Below are 14,671 nucleotides of genomic sequence, written 5' to 3' on the forward strand. Positions count from 1 at the left end.
TAACAATAGCCCTCCTTGACTGGTAGGCAAACCCTTAGATAACCACAAACTGAATAAGTAATTTTATTTTTTTCCATTGTGTGTAAGGGTTCCTGAAGAATCAAAATACACTATTGCTTCTTTTTTCTCTCCTTTAGTTAGATAAAAGAATAAGGAGGGCTGTTTTAGAATCACAGCATTGGAAACTGTAGTTGGTTGAATACTCCCGAAGTGTATGTCCACCCAAATAACTTATTTGGAAATAGGGTCTTAGCAGATATAATTAGTTAAGATGAGGCCACTGGATTAGGGTGGGCCCTATATCCACTGGTGCATTTATAAAAGGAGAGGACACAGAAAGACCCACAGTCTCAGAGGAGACAGAGACACAGAGATGAAAGTAATGGAAGCAAAGTTTGGAGTGATGTATCTACAAGCCAGGGAACAGTAAGGATTGCCAGGAGCTACCAGAAGCTTAGAAAGAGGCAAGGAAGGATTCTTCCCTAGAGCCTTCAGAAATACCGTGGCTGAGTTGATACATTGATTTTGGACTTGTAGTTGCCAGAACTGTGAGAGAATAAATCTCTGTTGTTTTAATCCAATAAATTTTTTTTGTAATTTATTATGGTAGCCCTGGAAACAATACAGAAACCATTTTCCCTCAGTCCCTCATTTTACAGGTACAGAATGAAAAATACAGCAAAATAACATAAATTGACAGATAAGAGTCAAAATATATTCATAATAGATTTGTTATCTAGGCCTGGTGACTTCCTGTATGACTTACTGATTTTCAGCTATCTATTAAATTCTTTTAACACCTGTGAGAAACACTGAAGTTCTGGGGGGGGGGGACGTTTAACACATTTTTGTTTCATTGCCTTAAAGTGTTTCTTGTATCTAAATTATGGCTTTCACTGCTATGCTCCTATTATTATTTTAAAACAATTTATGTTCCTTTTCCTTTATGTTATGTGTCATTAGAGTCAGTGAAAAGAAAACTTCAAAATATTTGTTAACGTTGAAAATTTTTTTTTCTCCCAGCTATCCCCAATCAACTGTAATACTCTGATATTTTGACATTGTGAATCTTTCGCAAGGACAACTTCACAAGGTAAGGAATAGTCTTAAAAGAGTTTGATCTTAAAACATAAGTCTGTTTAAAAATTCTGTTTGATGAATTAAGAGATTCTTAGAACATTATCTTTAGTAATCTTATTTTTAAGGGATTGAGGTTGTTTGTTACTGCCTTTGCAAATTAGGGATAAATTGTTTTTTTTTTTATTTGTTCCACAGTTTTATTTAAGGAACAGAACAATAAATCTTTAAGTAGTAAAAGATAAATATGAAAAGTGCTATCAGGGTAATTGAGTTATGCTGAGCCATAAGTATGCATTTTGACAGTAATTTAGTGGTATTCTTTCAAAGAAGCCCTAGGAATGGAAGTTCTGGGAAACAGTAACATATGTTATTTGGATGGTAGGAACTTGCCTTAGGAAAGTTATCAGACATTATGGTGACACTAATCAGGGAAATACAAAGGCAGACTGATTTCATGTGTAAATGTACATTGTTTTTGGGAAAAAAATGTTGCATTTCCATAATCGGAGTAAGCCACAGTGCTGACATATACACGGGAGAACATTTGTACCTCTGTTGTTGCTTTGGTGTATATGAAATGCAGTGACATTTTTGCTTTGGTGTATATGAAATGCAGTGACATCTTTATACTTGTATCATGTTGTCCATAGACTCTCTCAAGATTCTGCCAAGATTACCCTCATGAATTTTCTGAAATCTCTCATTTTTATCATGGCCCTCAAAAAACAATCCCTTCAGTTTCTAAGCATTCTCTCTAACATATCTTGGCAAAGGAAGGGAAGGAGTGAAGGAGTAAAAAACGTGAAATATAAGGGACGGGGGTGAAGCCACTTAGTTTTACTTAGCAGCCAATTTCTTCTGAACACCAATGAATCTCTTTTTCCTAAGCTCACAAAAAGATTCTCAGAAAATTGAATTTAGTAGTAAGTATCCCTGTAGTAGATTTTTAGATCTGTATCAAACCAACAAACTGGGAGCGGAGGTGGGGGTGGGGAATAGCAGGGGAAAGGACAACAGAAATATATTCTTTCACAGATCTGGAGGTCAGAGGTCCAAAACCGTAGTGTCTGCAAGGTTGGTTCCTTTTAGAAGCTCTGAAGGTCAATCTAGTCCATGCTTCTTCCTAGCTTCTGATGTCTGTCAACAATTGCTGGCATTCTTTGGCTTGTAGATGCATCACTCTAATCTCTGCCTCCATCTTCATATGCCTCAAATACCAGGAGTAAGGATTCAGATATACACTGGGGGGGGAATACTGTTCAACCCACACTAACCTCCTCTGTTACAAGGCAGTCATTCCTCTGTGGCCAGATGTGTCTTCTAAAGCAGTGGTCCTCAACCTTTTTGGCACCAGGGACAGGTTTCGTGGAAGACAGGTTTTCCATGGACAGGGTGGGGAGGGGAGGGATGGTGCATGCAGTAATGCAAACGATGGGGAGCGATGGGGAGCGGCAGATGAAGCTTCACTCACTAGCCCACCGCTCACCTCCAGCTGTGCGGCCCAGTTCCTAACAGGCTGTGTACCGGTACCGGTCCATGGCCTGGGGGTTGGGGGCCCATGTTATAAAGCATCACTGGTTTATTCTCGGTTCCCACACAATCTAAGTAACTTGATGTGATGTGCCCTATTCAACAGAGCACAATATTCAGTAGGGCAAAATAAAACAAATTAAATTAGAGATGCCTTACTTAATTTTAGGATATTATTAGAAACCAGAATGCACAACTTTCTTTTTATTTTATATTAAGAACAGTCCCCCTGTCTTCATCTCTTTATCCCTAATCTAAATTGCATATCTATATGGCAAAATAAGTAGGTTTAAGTGTCTACCTTCAAAGACTCATCTGAGCACACAACTGAAAGTTCTTCTGTCCCCTGCCTGAATAGAGCTCTCTAGTTAGATAATAATATTTTCTGCCATTTGGTTGGCTTTTCAGGGTTGAAGAAGGAACCTCAGCTGTCCACTCTGCTATTCATTAAAAATAAATGGTTCTTATAAAAAATATTAATTATAATAAACTTTAAAACTCACAATTTCAAGATGGGACTTTGGGTGAAATTGGAGAGCAGGGTTGAAGGGCATATCGAGTGAGCAGCCTATAACTCTAATGCTTCATGGAGAGCAGATGGCATTCAGAGTCAGTCCGCTTATGATTACTCCATGATAAAGATTAAAGTTACATGTCCCCTTGCAGAGGTACGCTTGGCAGGCTGCCAATGTTCTGAACAAGTTCTTGGCCCACCTTGTTCCATGTCAGATTTTTTCTTTCCATTTATCTGAATCACTTCATATTTCCACGAATAAATCTATCCATTAAAAAGTTAAGATTTTTTAAATGCTAATTTTATATCATCATTATTATTCTGTTATATGAACCCATTAACAGTGACTGGAAATTTTTTTTTATTGTTCCAGATCTTAATCTTACAGTAATGTTTTGAATCCTACGTGTTTGAGCTATAGTCTGTCTCCAAGGTATGTGAGTTTGATAATTAGACAATGAATACAGGGCATTTTTTCTGTGAAGCTGGCCTTGTGACTGAAGAAATGTGGGTGTTATAACAAGGTAGCAGCTGTAACTGAAATTCTAATGCACAGCAGAGAGCCTGACACAAGGCAGTTTCATTCTTCTCATGAGTTGGCTGGAAGCCATTAATTCCAGGGAATAAAGTAGTGTATTGTTCTAACCCATGATCACTTGTGAGTTTCCATGGACAGCCCACATAAGACCTTGGAATGAGTATATATACACAAAATGTAACCAGCGGACAATGTTTTGATGCAGTTTGCAAAAGCTTAAACTCTTGAAATCATGTAAGTGACTACCAAGTCAAAAGAATACATGTTTGAAGAATCACTTAAAACCAGTGATGCAATTAACCCTAAGAGAACCTGATTTGTTTCTTTGTGTTAGTATATATGGTATTACACAGAGGTAGGTATAAGAATAATTCTGAGAGGTCTATTTGTATTTACACTCAGTGACAGTCCATTTTCTTGGGACAATTTATTCTCTTAACTAATTATAATTTTTGAAACTTTTTTTTTGTTAAACTACAATATAAATACAGAGAACTGTACCACGTAATTATTATAAAGGGACAGCTAGATGAATTTTCTCAAGCTAATCGCACTCAGGTAACACAGATGGAACATCACCGGAACCCCATGATTCTTCTTCATGTCTCCTAGTCACTATCTTCCCCCAAATAGCAACTATGCTAATTTCTGACATCATAGTTTGTTTTCCTTTGTATTATTAGAATCCATATAGTATATACTCTTTTGTCTTTGGCTTATTTCATTCACCTTTATGTTTATGAGATTTATCTGTATTTTCCTGTGCAATTATAATTTGTTTATTTTCATTGATGCATAGTATTCCACCATGAGAATACACTATACATTTTGGTCACCTCCACTGATGGTAGGTTTTTGATGGTTTTTATTTTGAGGCTATTATGAGTAGAGTTTCTAAAAATATTCTAGTATATGGATTTTGATGACTACCCAGTTTCACTGTATATCTTAAAGTGAAATTTCAAGAGCGTAGGCAATGCTCTGTTCAGCTTTTGTAGACGTCAGGTATCATTTTAATATGGTTTCTTCTCCTGCCTGTATTTCTATGAATATATGATTTTTGTTCTTATCGATTCTTACACTTACTTGGAAAGCTGATGTTTTTCATGGTGGCATTTAAAATTATCATTCACAAGGATGATTGCCCCAAGAGTTATTGAGTAGATGAAATTTTATCTTTCTATTGAACACTAATTATCACAGTTATGATTACTAGTTTTATCTTCCTAATTTCTCCCAAACTTTTCCTTCTCTGTTACCGCATACCATGCCTTTAGTTCAGACTCTTATCTCTCACCTATACTGAACATTAGTTACTTAGCTAGTTCAACTGCTTTTACCACTGACACTCCCATCAAAGCTCCACTGATACCCCCCGTCATAGATTTAATGGCAAATATTAAATAATCTGCCCCACTTCTGTAAGAGTTAGGCTTATTAAAATTGAATTATAATTTTACTGTTTCAAAATCTTCAGTGTTAGGTCATATCCAAGATTTTTTTTTTTTCCATCAAGCTCCTGCCTTCATAGGTAGTCTATAATCTATTGATCTATCCCTTTCCCAACAGTTTTACTATCTAGGCTCCAGCTTTAACACTGTTCCTTAGGTTGGGTACAGTAGATACTAATCATTCTCTCCTCTATGATACTTTTTAAAAGTGTAATACATTATTACTTTACTATGTAAGATATCATGAATTTGATTTCTCTATTAGACTAGAAAAATATATTGAAGGCTAGGGCTAACTTTGTTTTAGACCCCAGATCCATTGCACAGTCTTGGACACATGGTACATACCCATGGACAAAGCTAAAAAAGATGTTGACTGATACTTGCTTTTTGTGTGCTGCTATTACCAAGTATTTGGACACTAGAGTTGGTTGTTCCTTATTCTTCCTTACTATAAATGTAATGTGTATTCAACTCAGCTGCTGATGTTCAAAATAAAATTCTTAACCAGGATTGATTCTTGATGATTTCTCATGCTATCTGGCATTAAGTGTGGTGTGCTTCTGCTCTTAAAAATTAACTAAGCTGGAAATAGTGTCCTTAACCAGAAGAATGAGACATTAACCAGTTTTTTACAGGGCACAAAGTTATGTTTATATAATATTCTAATCCTCTAAATGTCCAAATTTAGTCATGGTAAAAAATACCAGCTTTATATTACTGATCAAAATCTTTACAAAAGTTCAAGGTCTCCCTGCTACAAGCTGGTCAGTGACCTCACCTTCCTCCAGGCTGATTGCCAATGCATAGCACTTTGCTGACTCTGCATAGAGGCCTCTAGAATGCTCTTGTAACTGCAAGATAAATTATGTTTCAATTCTAGATGTGCATTTTCAAAATGCTCAGCATCCAGTCATATGCCATGTTCATTTCCTTCAGCTTTCTTTTTACTTTTTGAAAACTGAACAGCACATGTATCAAATGTGTTAAATTGGTGATTTCACTTGCTGTTATAAAGTACCTGTAGTGCTTATCCCTTCAAGCCCCAGGGCCTGAATTTACTTCACAGGATTGTAAGTGCTGGAGGTTTAACTGGTGCATGTGCAAAGTGTTTGTCTTAAACTTGAAAAATCCTGAACTCTTGTTCTTTTTTGTACCTATCAATCCTAAATTACAACTTCAGTTTTATGACCCTGAGAAAGGGCTGTTGTAAAATACAATTGTTGTACGGGTTTTATCCTTCCTACAATGAAAAGGAAAAATGTGTGTACTAACCTTCAATAAACATTTAGAAAATTATATTGAAGCCTCTCCAGAATTGATGGAAATCTGTCAGAAGTATTGCTTAGTCCGTAACCTACAGGAGAGAACTAATATGACTGGCACACTTTGTTTCTTAGTTTCTAAATCCAGGCAAAGATTTCTTGAAAAAGACAAATACACTACTGCAAATGTAAAGGAAACACAAAGAGATTTTCAACTTACAGTACAAAGATGTAAGAAGTAATATAAGAGATACTGTCATCACATTATGATTCAGAAAATATATATCATCTCTACTCAGGCATTTGAAACCCAGGGCTTCACAAAAGCCATTTGTCTCTGCTCTAGGGTGCCATGAGATTCTCACTGACCAAGTGATGTTTGTTTGCCAAGACTAAGTTTTGTTGGCCAAGTCTTACTTTTCCTTTGTGGTTCACAGAGCAAGTTTTTTTGTCACTTATTGGAGAGTCTCATGTTCCTTCTTAGAAGTGCATAGGAAACCCCCACCAAGTAAAGAAGGAATAAGGACCAGCCAAAAATTTCAAATAAATTACTAATTGTGAGTGTGCATCTTGAGGACTCTTATTGGTGGGTCTAAAATAGTAAAATATAATACTATTGTACAAAGCTATGCCAGAATGGTAGAGCTGCTGTTGCTGTCCGTGGTGCTGAAATATAGCCTTTAATGTCCATGGCAATTCTTATTCTAGCTTTGGTCCATGAGAGCTGTCTGCCCAGCATTTCCAGAGTTCAGAAACAAATGAATCAAGAAGTAGTAGACTATGGAAGGGAGAAAGTAAAAAAAAAAAAAGAGAGAGAGAGAGAGAGACAAACGTATGAGGCCATTGGAAAGACCCAATTTCTGAGAAAAGAAAAGGATAAAAATATTTTTCTTTTGAAATGGTATTTAAGCAGTCAGTGTCAGGGAAGCAAGCTATCATGACTTTGGCCAAACTGAAGTGGCTCAAGAAAGGTAATAAAAGGGTATAATGAATAACACCATTTTAAAAAATATATCATTAGGAGAGAAAGTTCTAGAGTGCAGAGAAAGGACATTTTCTCTAGGGATAAAGATATCATTATTGAAGTGCCAGTTGAATACTATTTTTTTTTTATCTTTCATATAATGAAAACATATTTTCAACTGTCATACTGTAGTAAGAAATTATTTATGTTCCAAACTGGGCACAGTTAATTTCATGTACCTTTTGACAGTTTCATCATATGTCTGATTGTTACAGGTGTTTTTTCTCCCTCTGGTAGTTTTAATGAGCAGCATGCTCTCCTCTGCTGACAGTATACTTATGTTTGTGGAGCCCATAAACCTGACAAATATTTAGAATTACCATGACAACTCAAGGTGGGATTGTGTAAACTTTCACTTTGCCAAAGGAATATAGAAAAATTAGAATAAAAGTGTTTATAGTTGCAAATTTCTGGAGATTGTAGATGTTTTGAGATATGGTTTGGGTAACTAGAGGATTGTTTCTTATACATGAAGAGTCAATGAATTATTTTTCTCTTTAAAGCTAGCCTCTTTAGGTCCAGGCTCGACCTTAGAAAAGATAGGTGTACCTCATTCTTTGAAGCAGCTGTCTCTGAAATACCCCTACTTTTGTATGTTGAAAAACAGCTGTAGTAACATGCCTTGGTTTAGTGTTGCACTTTATACTTTTAAGTGTTACCACTTACATTATCTCACTGAGTCTCTCAAACTAGATTACATGTTAGTTAAATCAATTTACTTACCATTGAACAGATAAAGGCAATGGAATTCAGAAAGATCCTGGTTTAGGATCACTAAGCTAATCCTTAACAGATCTGAAATTAGAAATTAGCTCAGCTGGGTACAATATTTGTTTTACAATTCCAGAAGAGCAGGACTTTCTTGTTGTACATCAGATTGTTTGCAAGTGGAATGAACTCCCATGTCTCACTTACTGCATAGAAGACTAACAACTTTCAGGTGATCAAAAAGCTCCATTAAAGTTACCAGATTTTCTTTCATGGCAATTTTGTTTTTTGTTTTGTTTTGTTTTAACTGAAGTATAGTTGATTTACAGTATTATTTCAGTTTCAGGTGTACTACATAGTGATTCAGTATTTTTTTAAGTGATTCAGTATTTTTTGTAGATTATACTCCATTTAAAGTTATTATAAAGTTACTGACTATATTCCCTGTGTTGCAAAATATATCCTTGTAATTATTTATTTTATACGTAGTTTGTACATCTTTATTCCCTACTCCTATCTTGCCCCTCCTCCCTTCCCTCTCCCCACTGGTAACCACCAGTTTGTTCTCTAAATCTGTGAATCTGATTCTGTTTTGTTATAGTCATTTGTTTTATTTTTTAGATTCCAAATACAAGTGATATCATACAGTATTTGTCTTTTCTCTGTCTGACTAATTTCACTAAGCATAATACCGTCCAGGTCCATCCGTGTTCTTGCAAATGGCAAAATTTCATTCTTTTTTTTGTGACTGAGTAAATATATATACATATATATATATATGTACACACACACCACAACTCCTTTATCCATTCATCTGTTGATGGACACCACTGAGGTTTGCCTGGCAGTTTTAAGCAGTCTCCTCAGCTGTTATGTGTTAGCACTCCTATGTCTATGATTTCTGATATTTTGGGGGGAACCAGTAATATTCCTTAAAATGATCTAAATTTCTATTTTCTGATTTTTATTTTTTTTCCACAAACAAGTAATAATAATGTCCCTTTATATTGGATAGTACTTTTACATGTCTAAATTAATTCCACATTGTCTCACATTTATTTGGGGATATTCTAATTATTATAGTTTTCTCAGTTTTTATACGTAAGATTTCTGAGTCTCAGATAAATTCAAGAATTTCTGAAATTCATGATTGAAGTGGGACTGCAATATGGGTGTCTTGAGTCCAGACCCTGAGCTTTACCCCCTAGCTCCTATAGAACAGTGATTCTTATAGTGAAGGAGAGGGGGTATTTGGCTTTGCAGATGACAACTGGCAATGACTGGAGACATTAGTGGCTGTCAAAATTGGGGGTATAGTGCAACTGTCATTTAGTCAGTAGAGGCCAGGGTTGCTGCTAAATGTCTACAGTGCACAAGACAGCCCTCCACTACAAAGTATGATCCCACTCGAAATGTCAGTAGTACCCAATGTTGAAAAACCCTGCCTTAAAGAAATCCCTTTCAATATTCCCTCTCTTTCCTATTTTCCTACATATACTAAAGAGTAAAATGCTGATTTAAGGATAATAAATTTAATGTTTGAATCTAATCAGTTATAGACCAAAAATTATCAGATAGCAAAATGAAAAGCACTCACACTTTGGAGATAGGTAAAACTGCTTTAAAATTCCAATTCTTCTACTAAATAATATGTTCCCTTTGGATAGTCCACTTAACATCTCTGTGCATTAGTTTCTTCTGGGATAAAATAAAGATGATAATTCTGACTTTGTAAGATTTTTTTTACAGGATTAGGAATTACTATTATTACTATGATTTTCCTTCCTTCCCTTCTAAGAAGCTATCTCACTATTATCTTTTGTAGCATAATGCCTGTAAGGTGTTTCCTGAATGTCCAATGTCCATCACTTCGGTACCCTATAGATTTGACCCATTCTCTGGACATTGGTACCATCAACATGACTTGTCTACTAATATACCTTTTACTGGTAGATACATAACACCAGTAGGAGCCTGCCTCTTTCAGTCAGTGCCCAGTTTTCAGAGTTTCACAGGGATCCCCTTGGATGAATAGCATAATTGACAGAAATTATGATTTATTGATTTGCTTCACTCTTATTTGTCTCTGGCAGAATAAGAATGAGCTCAGGGTGTGTCATTCAGTCTTCACTAAAGTCCCAAAAGGAGAGAGAAAAACTATACAGGGAAAGAATAGATGCGACAATTAGTTAGATTTGAGTACAATCCCATTTGCATCTCTTCCAGCTGTTTATTTCTGTAACTCACTCGTGTTTCTGAGTCTCAGTTATCTTTTCCATAAAATAGGGCTGTCCTGGGAATGAAAACAAACAATACACATAACGTAGACCTAGCTATATGCTTAACAAATGATAGCTGTTTATTGAAACTAGTAAGTATCATGTACATGTTTCAACTGTAAATTCCAACTAGGCATCATGAAGGTTACTCTAAAGTCATTCCCATTAAAAAAAAAAAATACCTATAAGTAGATTTTTCCAAGATATTTTTGAACTTACTTTTGTATGTTCAATCTCTTTTTTCCTAAAACCTCTAAATTAACATGATCATATCATTTGTTAGAATGTTTGTTGTTTTTTAAAAAAATCTTAACTTGCATCTGCCTATTACAATGTAAAATTCAGTAGTTTACTTTAATGCTAGAGCAGCTCTCTTCCTTGTAGTAGCTCTGGTCCTTGGGGGTTTTGAAGTGATGAACATTTAGCACATTATAGTGGTGTGACTATCAGAATAAACTAGGACCATTCCAAAAAGGGAGATATAAGAAACAAACAAATTCCTTCTCTCATTTCAAAGTCTCCTTTTAGTTGTATCCTCTCTCAACTTCATCAAACTCTGCTTTCTATGTGAGAGTGTGAAGGAAAACATCAGTAGAAATGAGAAAAGTGAGTTTGCCTCTAAGATCTTTATTCTTAATTCAATAATGTGTGTCCTGAGGGACTCCATTTTCTTAATATAGAGACATTTAGTTGTGCACCTTCACAGTTGAATCCAGCATAAGCAATGACATCAATACTGCGTATTCTAGAGGAAAAGGAGAGACAAAATATCTCATTGCAAAGATATTCCAAAATATTCCATCTAATGCCTTAATTCATAGGAAGTACAGGAGTTGAGAAGGAATATTAGCTAAACAATTTCAAAATCACACATTTGCTGTTTTAGTGGAGAGGCCAGAAGCCATTCCACACTCTAATTCACTATTTCTTGTTTTAAAACACCCGAATGCTTGTGTTATTTAGAGTACTTTGGCCACTGGATCTCCAATTTAGGATTCTGTTCATTTATTTATCCTTCCATTGGCATACTCATTCATTCATTCAGCAATTATTTATTGAGCAGTTAGGAATTCTGGGTACAAGAATGTGTTTTAAAAGTGATCATGTGAATGTGACACTTAAAATCTAGTGAGAGAGTCATTTAAAAACACAAGTAGGGCTTCCCTGGTGGCGCAGTGGTTGAGAGTCCGCCTGCCAATGCAGGGGACACGGGTTCGTGCCCCAGTCCGGGAGGTTCCCACATGCCGCGGAGCGGAAGGGCCGCTGAGCCGTGACCACTGAGCCTGCGCGTCCGGAGCCTGTGCTCCACAACAGGAGAGGCCACAACACTGAGAGGCCCGCGTACTGCAAAAAAAAAAAAAAAAAAAAAAAAACACACAAGTAGATAAATAAAATAAATTATAAGTGGATGTATTGCTTATAACGGTAACTGAAATATAAAACAATAGGGACATACTTTAAATTGAGCAATAACGCAGACTGTTCTAAAGAGGCAATAATTATGCTGGTGGGTGTGTGTGTGTGTGTGTGTGTGTGTGTGTTGGGGTATGCAGAGGAGGAGAGTGCAAGAATATTTCAAATCAAACAAAAGCATGTGAAAAGTTCAAGCCTCCTCCAAGACTGTAATGCGTCTCATTGACTCAAAACCTTGCTAGATGCCTTCCGAGTTAATATGATAAATTGAAAGCCACAGTTTTGTTATATAACACATTGAAGCTGCAGTTAATACACCTAACAAGGCCTGTTTTCTAATGTTATCACTTGATACAATGATTTTTGGGTCAGTTGTAGCCTCTTTGGCAAATAGGTAGGAGGCATTGTTTGGATGGGTTTTTAATGTTAATAATGCCCGAGTTTCCTTCAAACAGCCCTACAAAGACAGCGGCCAACTGCACTTAGAACACAGTTAACAATGTAGCTTATGGAATATCAACTTATTTTAAAAGATAAATATAAACGTGTATCCTTTGTTTCGCGTATCATCCTCTCTTTAGGGAAGAATAAAGAGACATCTATTTCTTCTTTGACCTTGCCAGGTAATCTCTTCACTTCACCCACAACACTCTCTACCCCCTCCCCTCCACCACTCCTTCTCCGTTACCCCCCAGCCCTCCCCCTCCCCCGCTCCCTCTCCCGTGCGCGCACACACACGCACACACACACGCTCACTCACACACACTTTGTACAGTCTCTTATAAAAGTGCTTGGTAATTGCATTCCTTAGTTGTTTAATTGTTCACCTCTAGACTGTGAGCTCCTTGCAGGCAGCCACTATGCCAACTTTGTATCTCCAAAATCTAGCATGGTGTCTGCATTAGAATGGGGTTCAGTAGATGTTTGTTTAATAAGTGATTGCATGAATAACCAAGTGAAAGCTAAAGTAATAGACACTGGCAAGGGCTCTTAGGAAACCATTCTAAATAGCCAAATACCTGAATATTTTTCTAAACCAAATCAAATAAAATATACACATGAGAAGCATATGGCAAATTTAAATTGAAAAACAAACGTTGACTTTACTTCACTAACAACTACATCAAAAAAAGACTTTGGTCAGAAACTTGCAAACTTTCAAATATTGCTCTATACCTTACCTCCCACTTTTCCTAAATTAAAGAAGATCTGTCTTCTCTCTTTGATTTTCTGTTCCGTCTCTGGGATCATATATCCCACACTGGCAAAGGATCTCTTGTTTATTCATCTGAAGATGTAGAATATTGCAAGAAACTGAAGTAGGTTAGGAATATTTAGCAATCGCTTTCACAAAGCAGCCCTAAAGGCAGAGGAGAATGAGAAGGAAAGATGGAGAGGGAACTGAGGATGGGAAAGGAGGAGAAGGGAGAAGGTCTGCTACAAATGCCGAATTTATTTTGGAATCCCTTTTTTTCATGTATGGAAATGTTAATATAATCAATATGTATCCATCTTTCTTTTATACAAATAACTTTTTTTTTACAAATCTTCAAGTAAAACTGACTTTCTAGAAATATGTAATATCTTATTCCATGGTTTTACACTCTCCGGCACCCTGACTCATTCCACCCCCTTTCTACTGCTTTGAGAAAATGCGCTCGTGAATGCAAGTACATGTGTACACTTTTGCTAGAGGGAGGGTATCTCGCAGTCTCAAGAAGGTCTTTCCAAGAAAATAAAATGGAAGATAAAGAAGACATATGGTGAGGGCATGAAGCAGTAAAAAAGTGCAAATGTGGGGGACAAACTCTATAAATAACCATATTGTCTTTAACAGGGTTTCTCTTCTGTCCAGAAGCTTCCAGATATTTCCAGATATTGCACTTGAATAGAATGTTTTCTCCAAGAGCTGAAATGTAGACATTAAGAGTATTATCAATGAAGGCTATTTTTCATTGGTTTTGATTGCTGTAGAAGAACATACAAGCCTACAGCTGAGATTCATTGAAGCACTGTTCTTTCCTCAGGGAGCTATTTCAATAAAGACAATGGAATCAGTTAGCATAGGTAATAAAATAATTACAGTAATTTATTTTGGCTATTAAATGTTGCATCCCCTTAGCTAATCATCCACTTCAAGCTATTATTCAAAGTGTTCTGCTCTTTTTGCCTTTAAGTTAAATATCATGAATTTCTATGCACTGATAAATCCAAATCTAATAAATTCCTGGTGTGTTTCCTTGCACTGTGACTACCAACAACTCTCTCTATCTTGTTAATTCAGTGTTACTCAACACCAGTAAAAGATGTTTTCTAATACAATATAAAAGCAAAGAATTACTTGTTACCTAACTTTGTACCAATATACAAGTATATTTAGCCTTCAGTGCTTTACGGCTATAGAGCACTCTGTGTTATAAACAAAGGAAGTATCTGAGAAGATTTGAGTCATGGTATCTTAGAGTACAGTACTTTCTAAAACAACCCCAAACATCTCCTACCAGTGTTTAGTCCATGAAAGGATATCTTTCAGGATTCAAAGAGCTTAATGTGTGTTTCACCATATGAGTGAGTAGGTAGGTTTCTAATTAATTTCAGCTCTATTCAGTGTCACATCCATTTCATTTTGATAAGATCTAAACCAGGCATACTAAATAATCTGAAAGTACAGAGTTGTTTTCCTGTTTTGCAGGCATGTTATGTGAATTTTTCAGAGAGAAAACAAACTGGCATTCCTCATTCTCAGACTTCAGATCATTAAACAGTAGAAGCAGCAGAAATAATTTCAAATGATTCCTGTAGAGATTGCATATTCAGTTTAAAACTCAATCTTTCTTTGTACTACTGTCAGTGCACTTTAAAGGAAACA

General features: G+C 36.2%; 1 protein-coding gene across 50 annotated transcripts in view; it reads left to right on the forward strand.

The window, feature by feature from the left end:
* LOC307184329 (teneurin-2-like) overlaps positions 1-14,671 on the forward strand; it is a 2,867,364-nt gene that overhangs the window by 2,048,413 nt on the left and 804,280 nt on the right. For 48 of the 50 annotated variants that reach the window (XM_079917763.1, XM_079917760.1, XM_079917746.1 and 45 more), the window contains one exon: positions 1,024-1,093. The gene's annotated coding sequence lies outside the window, so the exon portion shown is untranslated. Of the gene's footprint in view, positions 1-1,023; positions 1,094-3,497; positions 3,558-14,671 lie in introns of all 50 variants that reach the window. The other 2 variants (XM_079917745.1, XM_079917747.1) reach the window with 1 other exon arrangement.

The sequence above is a fragment of the Stenella coeruleoalba genome, assembly GCF_951394435.1.
Source record: "Stenella coeruleoalba genome assembly, chromosome: 3".
Lineage (NCBI taxonomy): Eukaryota > Metazoa > Chordata > Mammalia > Artiodactyla > Delphinidae > Stenella > Stenella coeruleoalba.